Here is a 26223-nt window from a genome sequence, read left to right as displayed (position 1 = left end):
ATCAATCAGTGCTAAGCCGAGTAATTGCTTACACAACGGCCAGACGTGGACCAACGCGTTATTGACTTGTTCAAACTGTAATCATTTATTTGTCTGTACACGTACATCACATCTACCGACTCCCGTCCCATTCGGATAATTCCCTCTCAGTGCGGCGTTCTTTTTCCGTAGAGAGTGTCATTTCAGCAACTTTTCCAACAAACTTGTTTCTATTTATTATTTTAGTTGTAATCAGTGCTTACTGGACGTAAATTACTGAATGTAAATTGCATGCAATGTAACGGTTATACTTTTCAAATTTTTTACTGTCATATCAGTGTACATATTGTAATACATCTGGAACTTTCATGTTTGTTAAAAAATGGTTCAAATGGCTCTGAGCACTATGGGACTCAACTGCTGTGGTCATAAGTCCCCTAGAACTTAGAACTACTTAAACCTAACTAACCTAAGGACAGCACACAACACCCAGCCATCACGAGGCAGAGAAAATCTCTGACCCCGCCGGGAATCGAGCCCGGGAACCCGGGCGTGGGAAGCGAGAACGCTACCGCACGACCACGAGATGCGGGCTCATGTTTGTGATATCGCCGTCTCTCTATACAGTCTTGTAGGTGCAAAAACTTTTTGGTGTGTTGTGGTGCTCTACACTACTCCCATGTATACAGGGTGTGGCAGAAAAAAGGGCCGATTTGGATTCAACGAAATAGGCCGAGGATTTTATCGAAAAACATTTTCAATCACAACGCAATGCTTGCGTATTGGCATTTCATGTACTGTTCATGTTTTTAAAATGATGTCTTGTAGGTGGCCACCATTGTTACGTTGACACTCAATCTGGGATACAAATCGTTCACGGCACGTTCAAGCATGTGCACAGGAATGTTTTTGATTGCTGCATGGCTTGTGCAGACGTCTAGCATACGCCTTGTGTTTCAGGAACACCCAAAAGATGTAATCACAGACCGAGAAGTCGGGAGACGTGGGAGGCCACAAAAGTCCTCATACTTTGAAATGATGTGGTTACCAAACACTCTCCGCAGTGCTGCCATTGAAATCTGATTACAACGAGACGTAACACCACCTTGCTGAGGTGCGAAAAACGTGGCAGCCGTGGCAGCATACAACTTATATATAGGGTGTCCCAAAATAATGTATACACTCTTTGAAACTGAATATCTCTTTAATTAAAGGAGATAGAAATACAGTACAAAGTTTGAGGTGTACATTAAGGTTCAACTAAAGGTGGTAAATATTCAAAATGGCATCCTTCAGCCGCAATACACCATCGACAATGACTTACAACTGTATTGTTTCTAATGGAATAGCATCACAGGCTTCCTCAACTTGCTCTCTATGATCATCCAGTGTTTGTGGTCTTGCAGTGTAAATTGTGTTCTTGAGAGTACTCCACAGACAGATGTCTAGAGGAGTTAAATCAGGGGATCAATCTGGAAACTCCACACTCTCTCTTTGCCCGATCCATCTTGCAGGGAATGTACAACTGACAAATACCCTCACATCAATGTGAAAGTGATGTGGTGCTCCATCCTGTTGAAAGCAATAATCTTCATTTTCAAAAAAGTCATTAAGACCAGGAGTTATCATACACAACATTTCTAAGTAAGAGTCACCTGTGACAGTGTTTTCAAAGTAGTACAGTCCAATTAACCTTCCATAAGACAGATCACACTAGACTCATACTCCTGGTGGATTAACATGTATTTCCTCTGTTACGTATGGATTCTCATTGGCCCAGTACACGAAATTATGGTAGTTAATTGTTCCAATAACTTTAAAGGTCACTTCATCTGATCAAAGTGTAAGTTTTGCTCTTCTTTGCACCGGTTAACGAACCACTCACAAAATTCACTTCCCCCATGAACCATGGACCTTGCCGTTGGTGGGGAGGCTTGCGTGCCTCAGCGATACAGATGGCCGTACCGTAGGTGCAACCACAACGGAGGGGTATCTGTTGAGAGGCCAGACAAACATGTGGTTCCTGAAGAGGGGCAGCAGCCTTTTCAGTAGTTGCAGGGGAAACAGTCTGGATGATTGACTGATCTGGCCTTGTAACATTAACCAAAACGGCCTTGCTGTGCTGGTACTGCGAACGGCTGAAAGCAAGGGGAAACTACAGCCGTAATTTTTCCCGAGGACATGCAGCTTTACTCCGGGCGGGGACTACTCAAGAGGACGTCGTTATCAGGAGAAAGAAAACTGGCATTCTACGGATCGGAGCGTGGAATGTCAGATCCCTTAATCGGGCAGGTAGGTTAGAAAATTTAAAAAGGGAAATGGATAGGTTAAAGTTAGATATAGTGGGAATTAGTGAAGTTCGGTTGCAGGAGGAACAAGACTTTTGGTCAGGTGATTACAGGATTATAAATACAAAATCAAATAGGGGTAATGCAGGAGTAGGTTTAATAATGAATAAAAAAAATAGGAGTGCGGGTTAGCTACTACAAACAGCATAGTGAACGCATTATTGCGGCCAAGATAGACACAAAGCCCATGCCTACTACAGTAGTACAAGTTTATATGCCAACTAGCTCTGCAGATGATGAAGAAATTGATGAAATGTATGACGAGATGAAAGAAATTATTCAGGTAGTGAAGGGAGACGAAAATTTAATAGTCATGGGTGACTGGAATTCGTCAGTAGGAAAAGGGAGAGAAGGAAACATAGTAGGTGAATATGGATTGGGGGGAAGAAATGAAAGAGGAAGCCGCCTTGTAGAATTTTGCACAGAGCATAACTTAATCATAGCTAACACTTGAAAGACATTTCCAGGGGCAGATGTGGATTCTGACCACAATCTATTGGTTATGAACTGCAGATTGAAACTGAAGAAACTGCAAAAAGGTGGGAATTTAAGGAGATGGGACCTGGATAAACTGAAAGAACCAGAGGTTGTAGAGAGTTTCAGGGAGAGCATAAGGGAACAATTGACAGGAATGGGGGAAAGAAATACAGTAGAAGAAGAATGGGTAGCTCTGAGGGATGAAGTAGTGAAGGCAGCAGAGGATCAAGTAGGTAAAAAGACGAGGGCTTTTAGAAATCCTTGGGTAACAGAAGAAATATTGAATTTAATTGATGAAAGGAGAAAATATAAAAATGCAGTAAATGAAGCAGGCAAAAGGGAATACAAACGTCTCAAAAATGAGATCGACAGAAAGTGCAAAATGGCTAAGCAGGGATGGCTAGAGGACAAATGTAAGGATGTAGAGGCTTGTCTCACTAGGGTTAAGATAGATACTGCCTACAGGAAAATTAAAGAGACCTTTGGAGAGAAGAAAACCACTTGTATGAATATCAAGAGCTCAGATGGCAACCCAGTTCTAAGCAAAGAAGGGAAGGCAGAAAGGTGGAAGGAGTATATAGAGGGTTTATACAAGGGCAATGTACTTGAGGACAATATTATGGAAATGGAAGAGGATGTAGATGAAGATGAAATGGGAGATAAGATACTGCGTAAAGAGTCTGACGGAGCACTGAAAGACCTGAGTCGAAACAAGGCCCCGAGAGTAGACAACATTCCATTAGAACTACTGATGGCCTTGGGAGAGCCAGTCATGACAAAACTCTACCATCTGGTGAGCAAGATATATGAGACAGGCGAAATACCCACAGACTTCAAGAAGAATATAATAATTCCAATACCAAAGAAAGCAGGTGTTGACAGATGTGAAAATTACCGAACTATCAGTTTAATAAGTCACAGCTGCAAAATACTAACGCGAATTCTTTACAGACGAATGGAAAAACTGGTAGAAGCGGACCTCGGGGAAGATCAGTTTGGATTCCGTAGAAATGTTGGAACACGTAAGGCAATACTAACCTTACGACTTATCTTAGAAGAAAGATTAAGAAAAGGCAAACCTACGTTTCTAGCATTTGTAGACTTAGAGAAAGCTTTTGACAACGTTAACTGGAATACTCTCTTTCAAATTCTGAAAGTGGCAGGGGTAAAATACAGGGAGCGAAAGGCTATTTACAATTTGTACAGAAACCAGATGGCAGTTATAAGAGTCGAGGGGCATGAAAGGGAAGCAGTGGTTGGGAAAGGAGTGAGACAGGGTTGTAGCCTCTCCCCGATGTTATTCAATCTTTATATTGAGCAAGCAATAAAGGAAACAAAAGAAAAATTCGGAGTAGGTATTAAAATTCATGGAGAACAAATAAAAACTTTGAGGTTCGCCGATGACATTGTAATTCTGTCAGAGACAGCAAAGGACTTGGAAGAGCAGTTGAACGGAATGGACAGTGTATTGAAAGGAGGATATAAGATGAACATCAACAAAAGCAAAACGAGGATAATGGAAAGTAGTCAAATTAAATCGGGTGATTCTGAGGGGATTAGATTAGGAAATGAGACACTTAAGTAGTAAAGGAGTTTTGCTATTTAGGGAGTAAAATAACTAATGATGGTCGAAGTAGAGAGGATATAAAATGTAGACTGGCAATGGCAAGGAAATCGTTTCTGAAGAAGAGAAATTTGTTAACATCGAGTATAGATTTAAGTGTCAGGAAGTCGTTTCTGAAAGTATTTGTATGGAGTGTAGCCATGTATGGAAGTGAAACATGGACGATAACCAGTTTGGACAAGAAGAGAATAGAAGCTTTCGAAATGTGGTGCTACAGAAGAATGCTGAAGATAAGGTGGGTAGATCACGTAACTAATGAGGAGGTATTGAATAGGATTGGGGAGAAGAGAAGTTTGTGGCACAACTTGACTAGAAGAAGGGATCGGTTGGTAGGACAAGTTCTGAGGCATCAAGGGATCACAAATTTAGCATTGGAGGGCAGCGTGGAGGGTAAAAATCGTAGAGGGAGACCAAGAGATGAATACACTAAGCAGATTCAGAAGGATGTAGGTTGCAGTAGGTACTGGGAGATGAAGAAGCTTTCACAGGATAGAGTAGCATGGAGAGCTGCATCAAACCAGTCTCAGGACTGAAGACCACAACAACAACAATATTGGTATCATCCTCATTAAGAGCATGGAAAAGTCATGAAATATAAGGCTTCAGTTTCTCAGACCACTGAATTCTATGAACACTGCATTTGCAGGTCACCGTCTCACGAGGGCATTGCCTTGCAGATTTATTTGGGATTTTGTGTATGCCTGGATCACTGCATCAACCCTTTCATTGTCTGCTGAACATCTCTTTTTTCCGTTATGTCCGTTCTTCAAATCTTATTCTGTTCCTCTGATGTCAAACTTATCTCAGATGCTTGCAATTGTTGCCCTTGGTGGTGATGGTGTTCGAAATTCAGCGCTCCAACATCATCATACCTCGCTCACATTCTCTGTTTTACAGTAACGCATTTCCGTTGAGCCAACAATGACACCATATTCACAATCCTGGAACGAAAGAAAGTGTTGTTATGTTTTTCATTGCCTTCTGAATAATTACCCACAAAAACTGCGTTTCTATCTCCTTTAATTAAAGAGATATTCAATTTCAAAAAGTGTATACATTATTTTGGGACACCCTGTATAATTGTGGTTGCTCGTCCATGTTGATTATCTTATCACCAGTAACGGCAGTTTTGTTTGTTGACATAACCGCTGAGATGAAAATGTGCGTTTTTATTCATCCATAGGAAATTTAAGAAGCCTTTATTGTCCCTAATCTTATCCAACAGTTCAACAGACAAAAGGCATTATCTTTTCATGATCACTTACATTTAACTGTTGCACACTCTACATCTTGTACGGTTGCAACTTTAAATAATTCCGTAAAGTTCTGTGCACGCTACGATTGGACATTCCCACCACTTCCGCAATTTTACTCACAGAACGCTTTGGACCGCTGGTTACAACATTTTGCACTTCCTCTGTTCGTTCCTGTGAGCGACAACTTCTGGGCCTTCCTGCTGAAACTTCCTGTTGCTTCGTAATTATTCACTTGTAAGCTGATTACATGTGCCGATGGTACAGACTCATGAAATGTCGACGATATTCCCGTCTAACATGGTCTCCACAGCTACATCACGTTCATGCCTGCTCGAACGTCCCACCTCAGAAAATGGCATACATATCTGAAACATGTAGCGAACATTCAGTGTTGCTAATAATAGCATTCCACCTTTGGAAACTAATTAAAACAGCCCATTTTTCTGCCACTCCTGTATATATACAGCTCGTGGTCGTGCGGCAGCGTTCTCGCTTCCCGCGCCCGGGTTCGATTCCCGGCTGGGTCAGGGATTTTCTCTGCCTCGTGATGACTGGGTGTTGTGTGATGTCCTTAGGTTAGTTAGGTTTAAGTAGTTCTAAGTTCTAGGGGACTGATGACCATAGATGTTTAGTCCCATAGTGATCAGAGCCATTTGAACCATTTATACTCTTCACTGTTTCATGAACACAGGCTGCCGACATTACAACATTATGACGTAGGATCTTCGACGTAAGTAACTTAGTACTAAAACAGCTCTACCTTGAAGATATGTTTACGTTGTTTCCATTCGTTATTAGTTACAGTTGCGGCTAAGTAGTCCGTTTCTCGTGTCATCATTTGCTGTAGATCACCACCACCCTAAAGAACCTTCGTCACAGAGTGGAATAAAGAGTCGCAAACTGATGTAAACAACAACAAATGTGTGTCTAAAAGTAAACAGCCGTCTGAAGATAAACCTGTCGGTTCGAAAACGGTATTGGCACTATTTGTTGAACAAATAGCGTTATTGCCAGCCAGAGTGGCCGAGCGGTTCTAGGCGCTACAGTCTGGAACCGCGCAACCGCTACGGTCGCAGATTCGAATCGTGCCTCGGGCATGGATGTTTGTGATGTCCTTAGGTTAGTTAGGTTTAAGTAGTTCTAAGTTCTAGGGGACTGATGACCTCAGAAGTTAAGTTCCATAGTGTTCAGAGCCATTTGAAAGCCAAATAGCGTTATTAACAGCGGATGTTTGTTGTTTTCTTCTTCGCAAGAGTCACCCTGCAGTTCAGCATTATTCTGTAACACAGCTTTTCATGAGCTACTGTCCTCTTCGTTTTGTGCTGTTTATCGTCCCCGTTTCATTTCCGTTGTACTCCAGACAAGTCCTTTCATAAAATACTTCCAAGCTCTCAATGTTAACATATTTCGTTTTATAGGAAACTCTTTCATGTCAGTTTCCATTTTATTTTCTCTTTTGCTATCGTCAGCTATTTTTTTCTCCAACTAGCACGCCTCATCATTAACTTTTAACGTGTCTAATTTCCTAAACATGGTTGCCTTAGCATCAGCATACAGAACAGCCGTTAAGGGGAGCCGGAGGTGGTCAAATCCAAAAAACTACGATTTTTTTTTTTTGCTACCGAAAATTAATTGGAACATTCCTCTTTAATGTAAACTTTGAATTATTGTTCTACTCGCCCTAGAAGTGGAGTTATTAGCATTTTCCCCCACGCCTGCAGAGGAAATGGGCGGCCGCTGAGTGCGTCTAACACCCTCTCGTGACTTCCTGGCGAACTGCTTGGGATTTTCTCAGCCTGTTACGCATACAGCGAGTGTGCAAGGGTTGGCTACATGTTTTCTGTGACAAATGAAGCGCTAAGAGCGCGGAACATCGTCTCTTTGCTGTTTACCGTTTCGAATTAGTTCAGTGTTGCGCCTGTTGGTGGTAGTATTATACTTCTTGTGTAAAGCGTTGTTCTGGTTACGATGCCACGTTTTAGTAACCGTGTATATAAGAAGAGGAAGAACGTAGGGAAAAGAAAATTAACACTAATACCAAGTTGCGATACTACAATTACTGAAACAGTGCGTTCTTCTGCTGAACAACACATGGCCGGCCATAGCCCTGTGACATCTAGCAAGAAGCTGACTGGCGGAAGTGACAGATTTCGTGAATATGTTAGTGACAGTGATGATATTAACGAAGTACTGAATATTGGATTGTTATCTTCTCTGCTGAAAGAGAGTGTTCTGTGCAAAATGTGTTCAAGTGTAGAAGTGGGACTAGAGATAACAAAGCACTTTGGTTTAGCTTGTGAGATGAAGATAATCTGTGCATGTTGCAAGTATCAAGTGACTTTCTACAATTCACATGCCAGTCTCTTTGGTGAAAATGGAAGATCTAGAGTGTTTGATGTGAATGTTCGACTTGTGTATGGTCTTCGATCCATTGGAAAAGGGTCTGCTGCTGGTAAACTGTTTTGTGGTATTATGAACTGGTAGGATCCTCTGTTGAAGATGTGGCTTTGAAAACCATGAAGGAAGCAGTGGAGGAATCTGTAGAAATGGAGGGTGGTTCTAGGGATTTGGTAGTGGCATTAGATGGTTCCTGGCAAAAGAGGGTCATAAATCCCTGAATGGGGTTGTAACTGCTACTTGTTGTGATAGTGCGAAAGTGATAGATGTTGCAATATTATCAAAACATTGTAGGTGCAAAAATAAAATCAAAGGAGAACCTGTGAGGCAAATTTTAGTGGATCAAGTGGAGCAATGGAAGTGGATGGAGTGAAACAAATTTTTGAACGTTCAGTTCCCAGATACAACGTTAGGTACAAATACTACCTTGGGGATGGTGACTCCAAAGGTTTAAAGACTATAGAGCAACTGAAACCATATGGAAATGAATTTGTAGTTGAAAAGTTGGAATGCTTTGGGCATTTGAAAAAGCGTATGGGTGCACGGCTTTGAAGGCTCAAACAAACTTTGGGTTCAAGTAAGCTCAGTGATGGAAAGACAATAGGAGGGAGAGGCAGGCTTACTGATGAGGTGATTGAACGTCTACAGAGAAACTATGGGTATGCTATAAGGCAAAATACTAGTAATGTTAGTGACATGCGAAAAGCAGTGTGGGCATTGTTCCTTCATACTGCCTTTCCAATGAATACACTCAATACAGCCTGTGCCCAAAAGATTCCTGGTGCAAATATAATGCAAAAAAGGACTATGATCACAAACATGGTTTGCCAGCAGCTGTGATAAATGCAATAAAACCAATTTTTCATGACTTAGCACAGCCAGAATTGTTACACAAATGTCTACATGGAAAGACGCAGAATCCTAATGAGAGCGTAAACAATTTGATTTCGAAAGTGATTCCTAAAAGGGCGTTTGTAAGCATAAAAAAACTGCACTTTGGCATTTATGATGCAATAGCAACCTACAACCAAGGGAACAGTGTGAAGTGTGAAGTTCTGAAGGCATTAGGATTTACAGCTGGGGTGAACACTGTACGAGCCCTAAGAAATATTGACAGAGAAAGGATAAGAGAAGCAGAAAGAAGAGAAAGGCATATGAAGTATGATGGAACAACAGGCCAGAAAAGAAGACAGAAGAGGAAGCTTTTGGAGGATTAAGAAGAAGACCCTGATAATCCATCCTATAGTGCAGGAATGCATTGAGAAACTTTGATAGCCATTTCCCATAAATTAGAATTTTTCGAATATAAGGAACATTTTCTCAAAATCCACTCAAGCTAGAGAGATGAAATTTTTATACAGCACTCCTAGTGGTCAAACTTACATTGTAACACAGCCATTTGGCAATATGTTTAGTAGTTTCATTTCAGTTTAATTATAGAGCAATTATTTGTAAAAAATTTGGGTCATTAATAAAAAATAATTGGAAGGAAACTAGAAAAGATACTCCAAAATCCCTCTGTCATAACTGCAATACTAAACCAATCTATATGTAAAAAAAATTCAAATTTTTCTATTTGGTAGTTTATTCATAAATGTTCCTCAAACTTAGTGATTTTAACATGGACAGCATAGGCAATTCCGGCTCCCCTTAAAGCAAAGAGTGAAGCATAGTACTTCCCGAGGTTTAGTCCAATTACAGATCTACGCAACTTACTTCTTCAGCGGGTTGGTTACTAATGGATTCGTATTCCGTAGGAGTGAGGTAGCCCAGAGTTTAAACCACTGATTTGTAGCCCGGAGATTAAAACACTGATATGTTCGAGAGGATCAGGTTCAAATCTGTTCTCGCCCACCTCGGTTTAACTTTCCTATAGGCCGCATAGTATTAGGATGTCGCCACGATAAATTTCTTTCCCATATATTTTGTGCAGGTGGTGCCCCTACAACTCCTCAAAAGGTTCAAATGGCTCTGAGTACTATGGGACTCAACTGCTGAGGTCATTAGTCCCCTAGAACTTAGAACTAGTTAAACCTAACTAACCTAAGGACATCACAAACATCCATGCCCGAGGCAGGATTCGAACCTGCGACCGTAGCGGTCTTGCGGTTCCAGACTGCAGCGCCTTTAACCGCACGGCCACTTCGGCCGGCTACAACTCCTCGATTTGAAGACAGTCATCTTTATGAAACACTACAAATTGCTAATAAATAAACCTGTATGTGTTACCAGTTTCGTTACAGCTGAGGCGTCATGTAATTACGAGTTTCAAATATCTATGTACACCCGTATAATCTTATTGTAAGCCGGCCGCGGTGGTCTTGCGGTTCTAGGCGCGCAGTCCGGAACCGTGCGACTGTTACGATCGCAGGTTCGAATCCTGCCTCGGGCATGGATGTGTGTGATGTCCTTAGGTTAGTTAGGTTTAAGTAGTTCTAAGTTCTAGGGGACTGATAACCACAGCAGTTGAGTCCCATAGTGCTCAGAGCCATTTGAACCATTTTTTCTTATTGTAAGTGTCTCAGACTATAGGATGCACTCCGCAAAACGGCAGCGAATATGAAAATTAATACTGTAGTAAGATTGTATTGCTGTTGTAATTGTGTCTTCAGTACGAAGACTGGTTTGATGCAACTCTCCATCTTAGTCCATCCTCTGCAAGCCTCATCTCCGAATAACTGCTGCAACCTACATTCATTTGAATTCGTTTACTTTATTCATCCTTAGCTATCCCTCTACAATTATTATCCCCCCCCCCCCCCCACACACACACACACTTCTCTCCATTAACAAATTGACAATTCCTTGATGCCTTAGGATGTATGTTATCAATCGATCGCTTCGTATAGTCTTGTTGTGGCACAAATTTCTCTTTTTACCCTATTGTGTTTAGCACCTACTTCTTGCCGTGTTTCAGGATCAACGTTAAAACGGTAGATCTCCCTGGTAGTCACTCGCTCTTCCCATTTAATCTTCAGCATTCTTCTGTTGCATCACATTTAAAAAGTATCTGTCCTCTTTTTATCTAAACTCCTTATCGCCCAGGTTTCACTTTCCTTCAAGGGTACACTCCACACAAATACTTTCGGAAAAGACTTATTAACACTTAAATGTATGTTAGATGTTAACAAATTCCTCTTTTTCAGAAGTGTGCTGTAGACAGTTGGCATTTTACACTCTCTTTAGTTCGACCATCATCAATTATTTTGCTGCACAAATAGCAGATCTTATCTACTACTTCCACTGTCCCATTTCCTACAGTATTTCCTCAGCATCGTCTGATTTAATTCAGCTACATTCCGTTACATGCATTCACTTTTTGATGTTCATCTTGTAATCTCTTTTCAATATCCTAACCATTCTGTTCAACTGCTGTTCCAAGTCCTGGTATAGTTACAGTGTCATCGGTAAACCTCTGAGTTTTTGCATCTCTTGTCGAAATGTAATTCGCTGTTCAAATCCTCCTTGCTTCTCTGAGGCATATCGCAACAGGCGTCCGCAGGAGGGAGGGGTCCTGCACGCCTCCTCTCCCCCTCCCCCTTCCTGGAATCTGGATTCACTACAAAATTTACATGTAACCCATCCTGAGTGGACTAAAATCCGTTCTCTAGGATGTAATAAGCATTTTTGTGCCACCTATAATATTTAGTACATGTGACACAACAAGTCTTGAAACTGACCAACTGATTAATAACAATAAACAGTACTTTTTGTCTTCTCCTCCTCCTCTCGACGATACGCGGTTCCGGTGCACTCACTGTGTAAGAATGATGTGACACACATCAATAAAGGCTACGCATAGACATTCCCGTCCCATTGATAATGTGCCAAATGGTCTGTAATGTAAAGATCGAGCATAAGGAATTACACAGGTGAGTAGCTGTGAAACAATGGAAGCTTCTCCTAACACAGAATTAATATACCTCATATTAACGCAGCAGTACGTTATTAAATGAAACTATCTTTCGTTTATCAAGTTACGATGTGTACCCACAAGTGCTCTTTAAGTTGCTTCAGTGCTGACTGAGTGGCGGAAAGACAGTCTTGATATCTGTATCAAGCAGAGTGGTGCAGTCATTAAAACATTGAATGCGTAAAATAGGCGGGATAGGATTCAGATTCCTGCTCGGAATTTTGATTTACGGTGTCTGTGATTCCTTTACATTACTCAAGGCGAAAACTTGTAGGTTCCTTAAAGAGGCAATGACTGACTCCCTGTCGTGGTCTTACGGAACACGGCTATTGCTCTCTTGTTAATGATGTCAGTGTTGATAGGATACTAATTGCTAAACCTTTCTTGTCCCGTTGCTGCATTCTGGGAATCCTACACTGTTCAGCTAGGCTTGAATGTTGATATTTCGATCAGTCAGACGAGTACTTTTTATCAAGCTTAAATTAGATGTAACTCCACAACTGTCCCAACTTGTTGTTTAAATTTTACTTAAGTGATACCTCTATTTTTGTCTCTTCTCTTAGACTAATTCAGAACACACTTCACTGTGCAATGTACGGCGAGACGCGGAGTGGTATGTAGGTACAGAGGTACCCTCTGCCACGTATCGATTATACAACGAAATAGTACTTTAGATACAACGTTATTGCCTCACTTCGACCATTTAAATTCTATGAGCAACCTGTGTTTGAATATATGACCTCTAAGATGTCGTTAGTATGAATTATGCTTCAGTTGTTGTCAGTTTTTCTTAGTGACCTACGTTGTACATTAGATCCATGTTGACAAGCGTTCGGGCACAAGAAGGAAGTATTCATGTTTTGATACACTTATTTGTTCTCTTCGTGGCACTAAAATCTCTGCTATTACTTTCTAGTATGCGCAGAACTATTGTCGAGATTTACCTCCACCCACGTAAGACTCCCTTCTTTCATTATTGATCGAGAACGAAAATTTCGACTGTGGAAGATAAACATATTTTACTGTAAAATGCTTTTTGTATGCATATAAACCAATGAACATGTGGATTGAAGACTCCTTTATGGTATGGAATGCATGAGACACGAAACACTGTGGAGCCGTTCTGATCCATGGGCGGTCAATCGCCGCCTATAAGTCACGGAGAGTGGCCAGAACTGGAACTAAAGCTCACACATCTAACTTAATAGTGTCCTAGATGTGCTTAATATGACTGAGGCGAAGTGACCTGAAAGGCTACACAAGAATCAATCACATGTCTATAGATCGCTATAGACTAGTACATTGTCCTGTTCAAGGTACACGCCACCAATGAATTGCCATAGTTGGACAGACGGATTTAGAACATCGAGCAGTAGATATTTGTACAATTCACCGGTGAGAGTCAGGGAGGACATTTCGTGGATCGCATATCGTCCCATGTAAACATCCCCGACACGAAAATACACTCCTGGAAATTGAAATAAGAACACCGTCAATTCATTGTCCCAGGAAGGGGAAACTTTATTGACACATTCCTGGGGTCAGATACATCACATGATCACACTGACAGAACCACAGGCACATAGACACAGGCAACAGAGCATGCACAATGTCGGCACTAGTACAGTGTATATCCACCTTTCGCAGCAATGCAGGCTGCTATTCTCCCATGGAGACGATCGTAGAGATGCTGGATGTAGTCCTGTGGAACGGCTTACCATGCCATTTCCACCTGGCGCCTCAGTTGGACCAGCGCTCGTGCTGGACGTGCAGACCGCGTGAGACGACGCTTCATCCAGTCCCAAACATGCTCAATGGGGGACAGATCCGGAGATCTTGCTGGCCAGGGTAGTTGACTTACACCTTCTAGAGCACGTTGGGTGGCACGGGATACATGCGGACGTGCATTGTCCTGTTGGAACAGCAAGTTCCCTTGCCGGTCTAGGAATGGTAGAACGATGGGTTCGATGACGGTTTGGATGTACCGTGCACTATTCAGTGTCCCCTCGACGATCACCAGTGGTGTACGGCCAGTGTAGGAGATCGCTCCCCACACCATGATGCCGGGTGTTGGCCCTGTGTGCCTCGGTCGTATGCAGTCCTGATTGTGGCGCTCACCTGCACGGCGCCAAACACGCATACGACCATCATTGGCACCAAGGCAGAAGCGACTCTCATCGCTGAAGACGACACGTCTCCATTCGTCCCTCCATTCACGCCTGTCGCGACACCACTGGAGGCGGGCTGCACGATGTTGGGGCGTGAGCGGAAGACGGCCTAACGGTGTGCGGGACCGTAGCCCAGCTTCATGGAGACGGTTGCGAATGGTCCTCGCCGATACCCCAGGAGCAACAGTGTCCCTAATTTGCTGGGCAGTGGCGGTGCGGTCCCCTACGGCACTGCGAAGGATCCTACGGTCTTGGCGTGCATCCGTGCGTCGCTGCGGTCCGGTCCCAGGTCGACGGGCACGTGCACCTTCCGCTGACCACTGGCGACAACATCGATGTACTGTGGAGACCTCACGCCCCACGTGTTGAGCAATTCGGCGGTACGTCCACCCGGCCTCCCGCATGCCCACTATACGCCCTCGCTCAAAGTCCGTCAGCTGCACATACGGTTCACGTCCACGCTGTCGCGGCATGCTACCAGTGTTAAAGACTGCGATGGAGCTCCGTATGCCACGGCAAACTGGCTGACACTGACGGCGGCGGTGCACAAATGCTGCGCAGCTAGCGCCATTCGACGGCCAACACCGCGGTTCCTGGTGTGTCCGCTGTGCCGTGCGTGTGATCATTGCTTGTACAGCCCTCTCGCAGTGTCCGGAGCAAGTATGGTGGGTCTGACACACCGGTGTCAATGTGTTCTTTTTTCCATTTCCAGGAGTGTATATTCACGACGTGCTTGGACGGTGTTCTGTCGGTAAATCCAATGTATCAGCTTACGTGGTTTACCAAGTACTCGTTCCTCGTCATAGATGTCTTTCAGTGTACGATTTCTCCCTAAACGTAGCAGCAACCTCTAATCCGAATGCAAATAGAAATATGAGTGCCTCTTCTTACACCTTCCAACAATGCTCCTAGATCTGCATGGATAATAATGCTATCTCTTTCCGCATTTCAATTTTATTGTTATGTCGCTGATGTCTGATGTATTATAATTCTGGGATTTTGTTTTGCTCCTCCAAACAATGGAATAATTAATGCAGGGCGTGTTTTCAAGGTCATATAGAAATACGCACAAAGTAACGTGATATAATACGAATTGGAGAAATGCTATTGTACGTAATCGAAACCTAGACTCTTCTGAAATGAATGAATGATACTAGCTCCTGGATCATGAGAAAAATATTTATAGTAGACAGAAATTAAATATGCATTTGTTGTAAAAAAAACTCTGAATAAAGTGATCGGATCGTGTCCATCGTGTGGAAGTGAGTGAACTCAGTAAGACTGCTTTGCAGTATGATCCCAGAGGAAAACGAAATATTGGCCACCCTTTAAAAAGATGACTTGAACATTTCTGATACGGGTAAGGGCCGTGTATCTAATCCTTGATGTCCATGATGATGATGATGATGATGATGATGATAATGAAAAATATCCTTAGCCACTTTCTGTCACGCAGTGGCGCAAATATCGAAGGAAGAAAACAGTTTCAGTATTCATTGATTCATTATGTCCAGTATATTTTTCGACGTGATTCTGATTCATATATATGTCAGATTCCAACAACTGAAATTAGCGATCTGAAAGTCGAACATATTTAGCTTAGGAAGAAGCAGAGATTTTAGACAGTTAGTGCTTTCTTTAATATACGAGGGATGGAACTTAAATAGTGGCAACTATTTATTCACAACCGATACAAAAGAGTTACATGTTTGCACCTATTACTGTCCTCCAAAATAGTCACCAACGTTGTGTAGAACCCGTTTCCAGCGATGTGGAAGGCGTAGTATACCGTTAGCAAGGCCAGCAGAGGTGGCCGAGCGGTTCTAGGCGCTACAGTCTGGAACCGCGCGACCGCTACGGTCGCAGGTTCGAGTCCTGCCTCGGACATGGATGTTTGTGATGTTCTTAGGTTAGTTAGGTTTACGTAGTTCTAAGTTCTAGGGGACTGATGACCTCAGAAGTTAAGTCCCATAGCGCTCAGAGCCATTTTGAACCGTTAGCAGAGCCTGTTTTTGTTGATGGTCCAAATGGAGCAGTCTACTGCCTGTCGAATCTCTGGAACAGTTCTGAAGCGAATGCCAGGAAGGGATTAGTTCATCTTCGGAATCAAATCTAAGTCACAAGGACTTACGTCCGGGGAATATGGTGGATCTTACAGTACTTCCCACTCCCATCGAGCGAACAGAACAGCCACAGCTTGCGCTGTATGCGGCCGCGCATTGTCGTGCAAAATGATGGGTTGGTTACGCAGAAAGTGTCGTCGCTTCTTTCGCAAAGCTGGTCGCAAATGATGCTCCAAAAAACGAACAGTAATACTGTGCATTGTGATGGTCTGCCGTGGAGGAACGTAATGCTTTAGGATAGCACCATCACAGTCGTACACGAGAATCACCGTAAATTTAGACGGCTCCATTCGCACCATCAACAGAACAGGCTCTGCTAACGGTATACTACGCTTTCCACATCGGTGGCAACGGGTTCTACACAACGCTGGTGACTACTTTGAATGACAGTAACAGGTGCAAACATGTAACTCGTTTGTATCGGTTGTGAATAAATAGTTGCTACTGTTTAAGTTCCAACCCTCTTATGTAACCGCAGATGATACCCAAATACATTTGTATCATTCTGTGTTCCATGAAATCAAACAGACTTCCATTCTGTCACTGCCTTAAATGTATCAATAAACAATGAACTTTCGACAGTGATGCAGGACGACTGGTTCAATTTCTCCACCGTATTCTGTTTCACCCACTACATAACTTGCAGGAATAATCAGAAAGGCATACAATTTACACAGTACATGGTTGTTGACGGCAACTGGCTCACGACATGTCTGGATGCGTATGTGTGTGCCCACGCAATGCTTCTAACAAAGAGAGAGACACTTCATAATCCATCCATCCAATAACAGATTATGGACCCTTCCCTAATTAACAACGCACGGATGAATATGTTTTAGAGCTGTTAATTTTGTTCTGGGCTTTCTTAAACGTCAGTTGCAAAACCCCTTTATAAAAAAAATTTCAAGAGAAAGGAGACCGTAATAAACAGATTATTGTAGTAATGAGAAACTGAAATCCAGAGTCAGATTACGGTTGTCGTCATCCAGAAAAAAGTTGATAACTTGATCAAAATGTCGGCAACTATTAAAGAATCCGTAAAGTTCAAAACGCTTTTTCCTCTTCCTCGTTGGAGGCGCAGGGATACAATTGCGATCGTTTTTCGCTGGTTGGATCTGAGGCAGAATGTAAAACATATGTCAGCAAAAAAGCTGTCAGTTCCGCATGTCACAGTAGACAGTGTTTGGCGTCTGCTCCTCCTCATAGTTGGCAACGGCTCCATTTTTTAGCAATGGACGCTCACTGAAGTGCAGAGACTCCGAGGCCTTACAAACCTGGAGCTCAGCGGCCTCCATCCCAATTCACGACGCTTGCTTCCGGACCGACGACCGCTGCAACAGAATGTTGTCGCGAAGGAGCTTTGCTTTTGCACTTTCTCTTTTGCGGCAGGTCACTTTTTTCCACTTCTTGACTTTGAAAGTGATGTCATAATGTCGCTCACGTATAGATTTATGTAGACACTATTATGTAGTGGTTACTGTCTCTGTATTTATAAAATGTAAGAGAAGACTGATATCAGCTCATGTTTGTGAGTCTCTGCGAGGGAAGTTCAATAAGGAATGCAGCACATTTTTTTCTGAAAACAGGATGGTCTTATTCGCGATGCGCCACCTTACTGGGAGGGCCTGTATTCCCGCATGGTACCACTCTACTGGTCGACGTCAGAGCCAGCGTCTTGCTGCACCAATAACCTCCCCATCAGCAGCTTACTGCTTCCCGCTTCATTGGGGCCAACAGGTGGAAGTTGGAAGGCGGGAGATACGGGCTGTAGGGTGTATGAGGAAGAGCAGTCCACTGAAGTTTTGTGAGCTCCTCTCTGGTGTGCACACTTGTGTGAGGCCCTGCTTAACCACGGAGAAGAAGTTCGTTTGCATTTTTTGCATCTCGAATGAGAGTGTGCGCACGTTCCAAAATGGCAGGAGTCACAGCTGTGTGCCGCCGGCCGGCACGTGTGAGATTTGAAAAGTTTGCGCGACCTTGTTGTGATGGTGATAGCCGCCTCGTCCAACGCCTCACAGTGCTTTTGTTCACCAGGTCTCCGCAGATAATCTGCAAGTGTCTATGAATGTCTGCGATGCTCTGGTTTCCCGCTAAAAGAAACTCAATGACAGTTCTCTGCTTGGAACGTATCTCCGTTACAGATGCCATTTTGAAGGCTTTGTTTAGCTCCGCCACGTATCGGAACCTCATGAAACCATAGGGACTGAAGCGGAAATATTCCACGATGTCCCACAACAAATACTGCATTTTTAAACCGAACCGAAAATAATGCGTTGCATTACTTACTGAACTCCCCTCGTACTATCACATGTCTCATAGTAAATATTTTTAAGCCTTTTTCTAAACTCTAAATGTAACCTCTATCCACCTCCCTACGTCTTATAATTAATAAGTTACCCCGTCCAGTAACACGAAGTTAGTGTTTTTCATGGTTCAGACTAAGCAGGAAATTGATTTAAATTATTAATTTTCCCTGCCCTGTAGACGGTACAAACTATTTATAAAATGCCGTCTGGGAGTGGTCGTTAATTGCGAGTAAATTACGTAACTTCAAGCTCAAAATTTCGAAACAAGAAATCAAAAAGGCATTTTATATATTTACACAGCTTTACGCGTCTTGTTCTTTAGATATGAGAGCATGTATTAGATACACAGTTATGCAAATAATTTTCAGATCAGATTCGAAGCGCTCTCGCCCTGTTCGATTGAAGTGTGTAATATGCCTGTACAACGGACAAACTGGGAATGGACTGGGTCTACCGTCCTGAAGAGAAGGCTTCAACGATATGGGCAACAAGTGACTCATTCGCCGTGTGACTTGGGCCTCCCGTCGGATAGGCCGTTCGCCAGGTGCAAGTTTTCGATTGGACGCCACTTCGGTAACTTGCGTGTCGATGGGGATGAAATGATGATGATTAGGACAACACAGCACCCAGTCCCTGAGCGGAGAAAATCTCCGACCCAGCCGGGAATCGAACCCAGTCCCTTAGGATTGACATTTTGTCGCGCTGACCACTTTTTTTTCTTTATTTTTTTCTTTTTTTTCCTTTTTTTCTTTCATTTTGTTCGTTGTTGATCGTTGGGTTTGCTCGTTGCGGACGTCACATGATATCCATTTTAGTTCGTTTTGTTGATCCTTCCACTCAGTTTTTTTATTACAGAGGCCAACCAGCTCTCTGACCGATCACGCTGAGCTACCGTGCCGGCATAGTTCGTAAATAAGGCGTACATAGTAGTGGACTCATTCACTGTCTTTAGGTGGTCTTTCAAATCCGGTTTTGTCCAAACCGATTACCTAATTATGTTTCTGGTTTGACATGTAAACACTCCAATTCCGAGTCTGGAAATGCGGCTCTGGCTTCAAATTTCATTTTCGGTTCCGCGTAAACGCTGTTGCGCATTTGAGTCGTGATTGGGTTGTCAGGTTACTCCTCGCTTTTTAAGATGCTGTTTTATGAAGACGAAGTGATTCCGTGTTGAGTTAAAGTGAAGAAAAAGCAAATGCTTGGCGAAAAACCAATATTCCACGTAGCATGCCAGTTTGTAAATTGATGCGCCCACTTTCACTTTTAGTGGCAAAAACTGTTGTACACGATCAGAGCTGATAGCAAAATCTTTGGTAATTCTGAACAGAGAATTAAGAATGTGTCTTTACTGATAAAGAAATTTTATAACCATTCCAAATATCCAAGACGTTGGACTGCAACTGCTTTGCACTTTTTCACAATGTAAGTGATGTAGGTAGGTTTAGGTTTAACAGAACATTTTGCATGCAGTAATTAGTGTGTATTAAACGACTTTTCTTGGAGATGTTTAAAAATGTTTTCTTGAACAATCCCCAGAGTTCAATTACATCCATAAGGAAGTTGTACTCACTTTGTATTAAAAATATTACGTTGGTACTGATACGCACTCTGCATCGTGCTGACGAAATCGAACAGTCATTTACGGATTCAATGCATGTAATAAAACAACCGATATTGAAAAATCGATTTATCACAATAACAAAATCGGCAAGTTCTGTGAATAATGAATTTCAAAAGCCGATTTTAAACTGCCGGAATTTGCTTGGCATGTAAACGTGGTGATTGAGACTTTGGCGGCGACTACCTGATATACTGCCTGGAAGCGTCGAAGAGACTGAGGAAAGAACACAACATAAAGATAACATAAATAGTAATCATTGAGTGCCTAGAATGACCAAAGGCAAACTAGTCCCAGTCACAACGTCGACTGTTGACCGAATACCATGCACTTGCAGCTACGTGCATATCGGAGTGACAGTTCGATCGTTAGCACCAGGATCACGGAACACAAAGGAAATTAAAGATTCGAACTGAAAGAGCAACTAGTCATGAGTGGACGCAAGTTATGTGATGCGGAACACTGCATAAAATTAGCCGAAATTCAAGTTCTGTCTCTGGGAAGTGAGAAGGAACACCAATCAAGACTCGGTGATTTGTGTCAAAACTGGGAGGTTTTGAATGGCCGTCAACAGTATCAGCAAGTCACAGAGCAGAGCAATTGTACCTTTACACAGAGCTTTATGATCAAAACAGTTTTTCCTTGAGACGGTTCAGCACAGTGACAGCTTCTCGAGGATGCCCTTTCTGTGCTTAAGTGTAGGTCAGAGTAAATGGGAATGACCTTTGATCAATAACTGATTCTGAAGTAAGAATTAGTCTGATGACCAGGTGTAATAATACCGTGAACCAGCCTTGTGTACGCTAAATCAGTAAATTAGTAAGAAGTGGATTAGAAGCAGCGGACTAGTGTCGTACATGAACCACACAGCAATAAGTAACTTGTGAAAAGATTTTTATTTAAAACTGATTCCAGCCTGTCTTGTAGTTCATGAATTTATTTATCATTATGTCCAGTTCAGTGCCTGGTGGTGGCCCTGAGATGTTACGTTTAAATTAATGGTAGGTTTTTTCCCCAAAGCCAACTGTCCCTCAAAACGCGTTACAAGACTCAATACCTGTCGTTTTTTGGCTGTTTCTGGCTCCATGTTTGAAAGTCCAGCACGGGTTGCCGTTTAACGATATCCCACAACATTAACAGAGCTAGGAGCACCCGAGACGCGGAAGAGGGCAAGTGTAACAAGGAAGAGGCGCACTCCTGACGAAATTTACGAGCAGCCATTCGTAAATTCTTCAAAGAAGAAGAAGTGGATGGCCCAGACCATGCGCTAAACCACCCTGCTAGAACCTTCCTAGCCTTCCCATCCACCAGACAATCATCACATTACCCATTCATTATCATCATCACCAACACCATTCGTTATCCAAAGAGCTGACAACAAAATTTCATTGGAAATTCTTGATATTCATCATCAGAAACCAATTTCATCGAGAGAGGCTACAAGAAAACCCGCCCTAGAGGACTAGTAGGAATGGCAACAAACTGCTAAACCTGCGACACCCCCGAGCCAGCGGAATAAAAAAAGGGAGGGAGATAAGGATTAGAGATAAGGAAAGGGCAGAACATACTTTATTGCCTATAATAAACCATACAGTCACCGTTGATCTTTATTTTACAATTGCCATTGCTAACTTTCCCATAAAAACAGGTACTCATCAGCATTTAATTTCTTCTTTCGTCTGGTAGACAATACAAATGGCATGCTTGGAACAAGAGTACCATAAGGCTGTTTAGCCAACAGTCCTGTAGGTGGCTTACAAAAAATGGTTCAAATGGCTCTGAGCACTATGGGACTCAACTGCTGAGGTTATTAGTCCCCAAGAACTTAGAACTAGTTAAACCTAACTAACCTAAGGACATCACAAACATCCATGCCCGAGGCAGGATTCGAACCTGCGACCGTAGCGGTCTTGCGGTTCCAGACTGCAGCGCCTTTAACCGCACGGCCACTTCGGCCGGCTCAATAGGTGGCTTACAAAACACTCGTTCGACCTATACTTGAGTATTGCTCATCAGTGTGGGATACGTACCAGATCGGGTTGACGGAGGAGATAGAGAAGATCCAAAGAAGAGCGGCGCGTTTCGTCACAGGGTTATTTGGTAACTGTGATAGCGTTACGGAGATGTTTAGCAAACTCAAGTGGCAGACTCTGCAAGAGAGGCGCTCTGCATCGCGGTGTAGCTTGCTCGCCAGGTTTCAAGAGGGTGTGTTTCTGGATGAGGTATCGAATATATTGCTTCCCCCTACTTATACCTCCCGAGGAGATCACGAATGTAAAATTAGAGAGATTCGAGAGCGCACGGAGGCTTTCAGACAGTCGTTCTTCACGCGAACAATACGCGACTGGAACAGAAAAGGGAGGTAATGACAGTGGCACGTAAAATGCCCTCCGCCACACACCGTTGGGTGGCTTGCGGAGTATAAATGTAGATGTAGATGTAGGACTCGTGAAATTCAGCGTCAGTGTTAGAGCTAGAAACGTAACAGAAAGAGTTACGGAAACCATTTGCTCAGAGAAGCCATCGAGATTTACAACAACGATAAAAACTTGAACAAAATCAGGGCGTTGTATATTTGCTTCACAGAGAACGACGGCCGCTGGTAGCAAGTGAGCAGGCCACGGAAATTTCCATCTTGTCAGACCCGATCGGAAGATTTGAAAACCCTATCATTGTTTATTGTTATTCCCGGTTTCACAGTATATTTATATTTTCCATTAACACAAAACCTTACATCAAATTTGATTTTCATTTTTCCTTTGCTCTTATCTGTCCATACATTTCCTTCAGTATTTTTTCTTCTAATTAATGTCTGAATTTCTTGTATTCAGTGACTAGAGGTGTCCCTCTTTTCTTCTCTCCTGGTGGTCCCTATTTCGTAACACTTCATGGCAGTCTCTCCTCTGACAGCCTTTTCGTCTATCCATGTTAGTTGTTTTCTTCCAAAAAATCAGTCATCGAACCGATTTTGTGGAAGTTTAGTTTTCTTCCTGATGACTTCATTTCTAACGCGTTCCCGCACGGATATCCCTGCAGACCGTCTCCAAAGTCCATTTCGATTGCAATCAATAATTTCGTTAATTGTATTTTAACTGTCCATACTTCTGACCTGTATATAGTAATGCTTTTAATGATTGTGTTTAAGATTTTGTATTTTGTTTCTTTTTTAATATGTTGAATCTATAAAATACCATTAAATGTTCCAATAGTGAAGTTCCCAGAATTTATGTTTGAATTAATTTCCTCATCTTGTTTACCACTTATGTGTAATCGTTCCCATCCCTTCCTGCAATCAAAACTTGATTTGTGCTTCCTGTTACCATGTATTTTGTTTTATTCGTGTTGACCTGTAGGCCCCATTTTTCATTCCCCTCCATTAATTTCCTGGTAATATATTCACTGTCTTCTTCACATTGTGGAAAAATCAGTTGGTCACCAGCAAATTGCAGTGAATATAATTTGGTGCTATCATTAGTTTATTTTTCATGTTCTTACATTTTCTCCAGTTTTACAGCGCTCTCTTTGTACATATTTCAAGCTTCTCTTTGTTTTTTTTTTTTTCAATTGACGAGGAACAACTTTCCTACACGAATTCGCAAATTTCAGTTAAGAACACACTATAACCTTCCACTAACGCGCCTTTTTGGCGTGTTGACATTGCAGTGGAGGACCTTCGTTAACCAACTGAAGGCGTGATGATGAAGCTCTCCGAAATGAACGTTGGCGAAATGAAAACGCTGTATTACAAACTTTGTTATTAAGTTTTTCATACATTTCATTGTTTCCCTTATGTTAAGAATAACCGCTATGGGCACCGTGAAACAAATTTCAGCTTGGTAGTTGGAAAATTTAGGATTTTTGAGGAAAAACGCCGTCGAATCCATAATATAGCGGGCGGTGCGGATATACAGAAAAGAGAACTTGTTTTGGCTGTAGGGGCGGAAAAAGAGTTCAGATCCCAGTTGATTTAAGGCCAGTGGACTGCGATGAGTATGGCATACTCCCTTTGAATGGACCCAATAATGGATAGGAAACACATAGGAAGACATCTGTACACTGCAAAATCGAACTCACCACTTTCAAGGAAACGTCAGTACACAATTTCTGGCTATTTTGTAACAGAATTGAGCCAAATTTTTCCCCACTTTCATTGTCAGTTCTCCGCAGATATCACAAAAAACAAAGAAAATAATTCAATTTAAGTAGCATAACAGTACATTGTTTGAATAGCCTTCAATGGTTCTTTAACATTTTGAAAAAAATTCAGTTTTATCATCTTGTATTAACAATGCTGAGTTCGCGGCTCCTTGTAATCAGTTTTGCTGTCAGTTTGATTCTTGAGTACTGACTGTCTCTAGAAAAGTTAAACTGTTGCTGGACGAGTAAAGACAAATTTTTGATTGAATTTTCTCTTTTTGAGAAGACAGAAGAAGAACTCTGTGTAACTTGCTAAAAAATATTCAAATCCAAGATCTTGGCTTGAAAATGTTTTTTAGCAGATAAGTTTGTGCTGGACTAGAGCTCTGTTAAAATTGTTTATCTCGTCGTGGAATCTCATATCCGTTTTCTTGAGACCATGAATAAATATGATACGGACCTTGCTTGCAACGCAACAATAACTTGAGGACGAATGTAGCGGAAAATACTCTTAGAAGCAGACGGAAAACCAGTACCTTTCATAGGGCGAAGGGACGATTTGCTTAAAATCCAACAGGAAGTAGAATGAGATGTTTTAGTGGAATCATTATTAGGTGGTGTCAATGCAATTCTACCGTTTAACACTAACATTACGTGACGCTAAATTTACATAATTCATTCGACGTGTGCAGAGGATGCACAGAACTGTTTACGAAGAGTGCGTGAGAAGTAAGAACCGACTGGCTAGAAAACATCGCAAATGATGGTTATCAAAATATGTAGTCACCATTATCCCGTTTTAATGATGCCATCGATGATGATGATTTCACTTCCTTTTTACCATTACTGTCGAAGAGCTTGAGGTACTGTAAAACAAACGTTTTGGAAACTCGGTATAGAACCACGTTGACTGGAATTTCAGTTAGTTGATGTATAAGGGTTTTTTCAGTAATTGGATATCTTGAGAACATCGGTGTGTAAAAACGGATGTTATAGTATGTGGGTGCATTTTGGTCCTTTTAGGAATCGTTCTGAAAATTCCCTCCCCAAGTTTACGGCTCTTTGAATTCACGAAGAATACATCTTTTTGGTCCCAAAACACAATTACCTTGCTTTTCTACTCAAATTGTGTTTGTAGGGACTCTATCAGCCTTAGTAAATTTTAATTAAGCAACTGCACGTATTGCTGGATTAGTACTGTGACGTACGTAATCTAAGATTCATCACGTCGTATGAGGGGAAAAAATTCTTCTTTACTCGTCTGGTATCGGTAATTCGAACGCAGTGCTCTGCTTGTTTTCGAACGTTTTAATTAGACGCAACATCTTGAGTTCTTATGCGAAACACACAAAAAGCGTGGAAAAACTGTTAGGATTGCGTTAAGGGAACAGTTGTTTCGTTGTGTCCGCCCGGCGGGAAGGTGAAGTCGATCGTAACGGTCGACGCGGCTCTGCTCTTGGGAATGGCCCGTTTTGGTGGCGGTTTTGTAAAACCGTAACGCGTCCAACTGGCGCGCTGGCCGCCGGCCGCCGCCGCCGCCGCCGCCGCCGCCGCCGCATCTGCTGACCCGCCATATATCACGGCCTTTGTGGTCACCTCTAAAACAGGCGGCTGCCCGCATTAATCTCTGACCCGACCCCAATAAACGTGGCCCCCGGGCATTTTCCACACCTTCGATTGTGGCATTGATAGCCAAACACAAGAGGGGAGCAAGGGTCAGACCAACAAAAAGGCAGGTCCGGGGACCTCTGGTTTGTTTCGTGACCCTGCACATGTCCGAGTTCACACACTGGACTGCCCTCTGCGAGCGCGCCAATCCCGGACCTCTTTTCCAGAAATCTGAATCATTTGTCCGGAACCCCGCGGTGCCGTGATCC

This window comes from Schistocerca nitens, chromosome 2 (genome assembly GCF_023898315.1).
Source record: "Schistocerca nitens isolate TAMUIC-IGC-003100 chromosome 2, iqSchNite1.1, whole genome shotgun sequence".
Classification (NCBI taxonomy): Eukaryota; Metazoa; Arthropoda; class Insecta; order Orthoptera; family Acrididae; genus Schistocerca; species Schistocerca nitens.
This window is presented reverse-complemented; position numbering follows the sequence as displayed.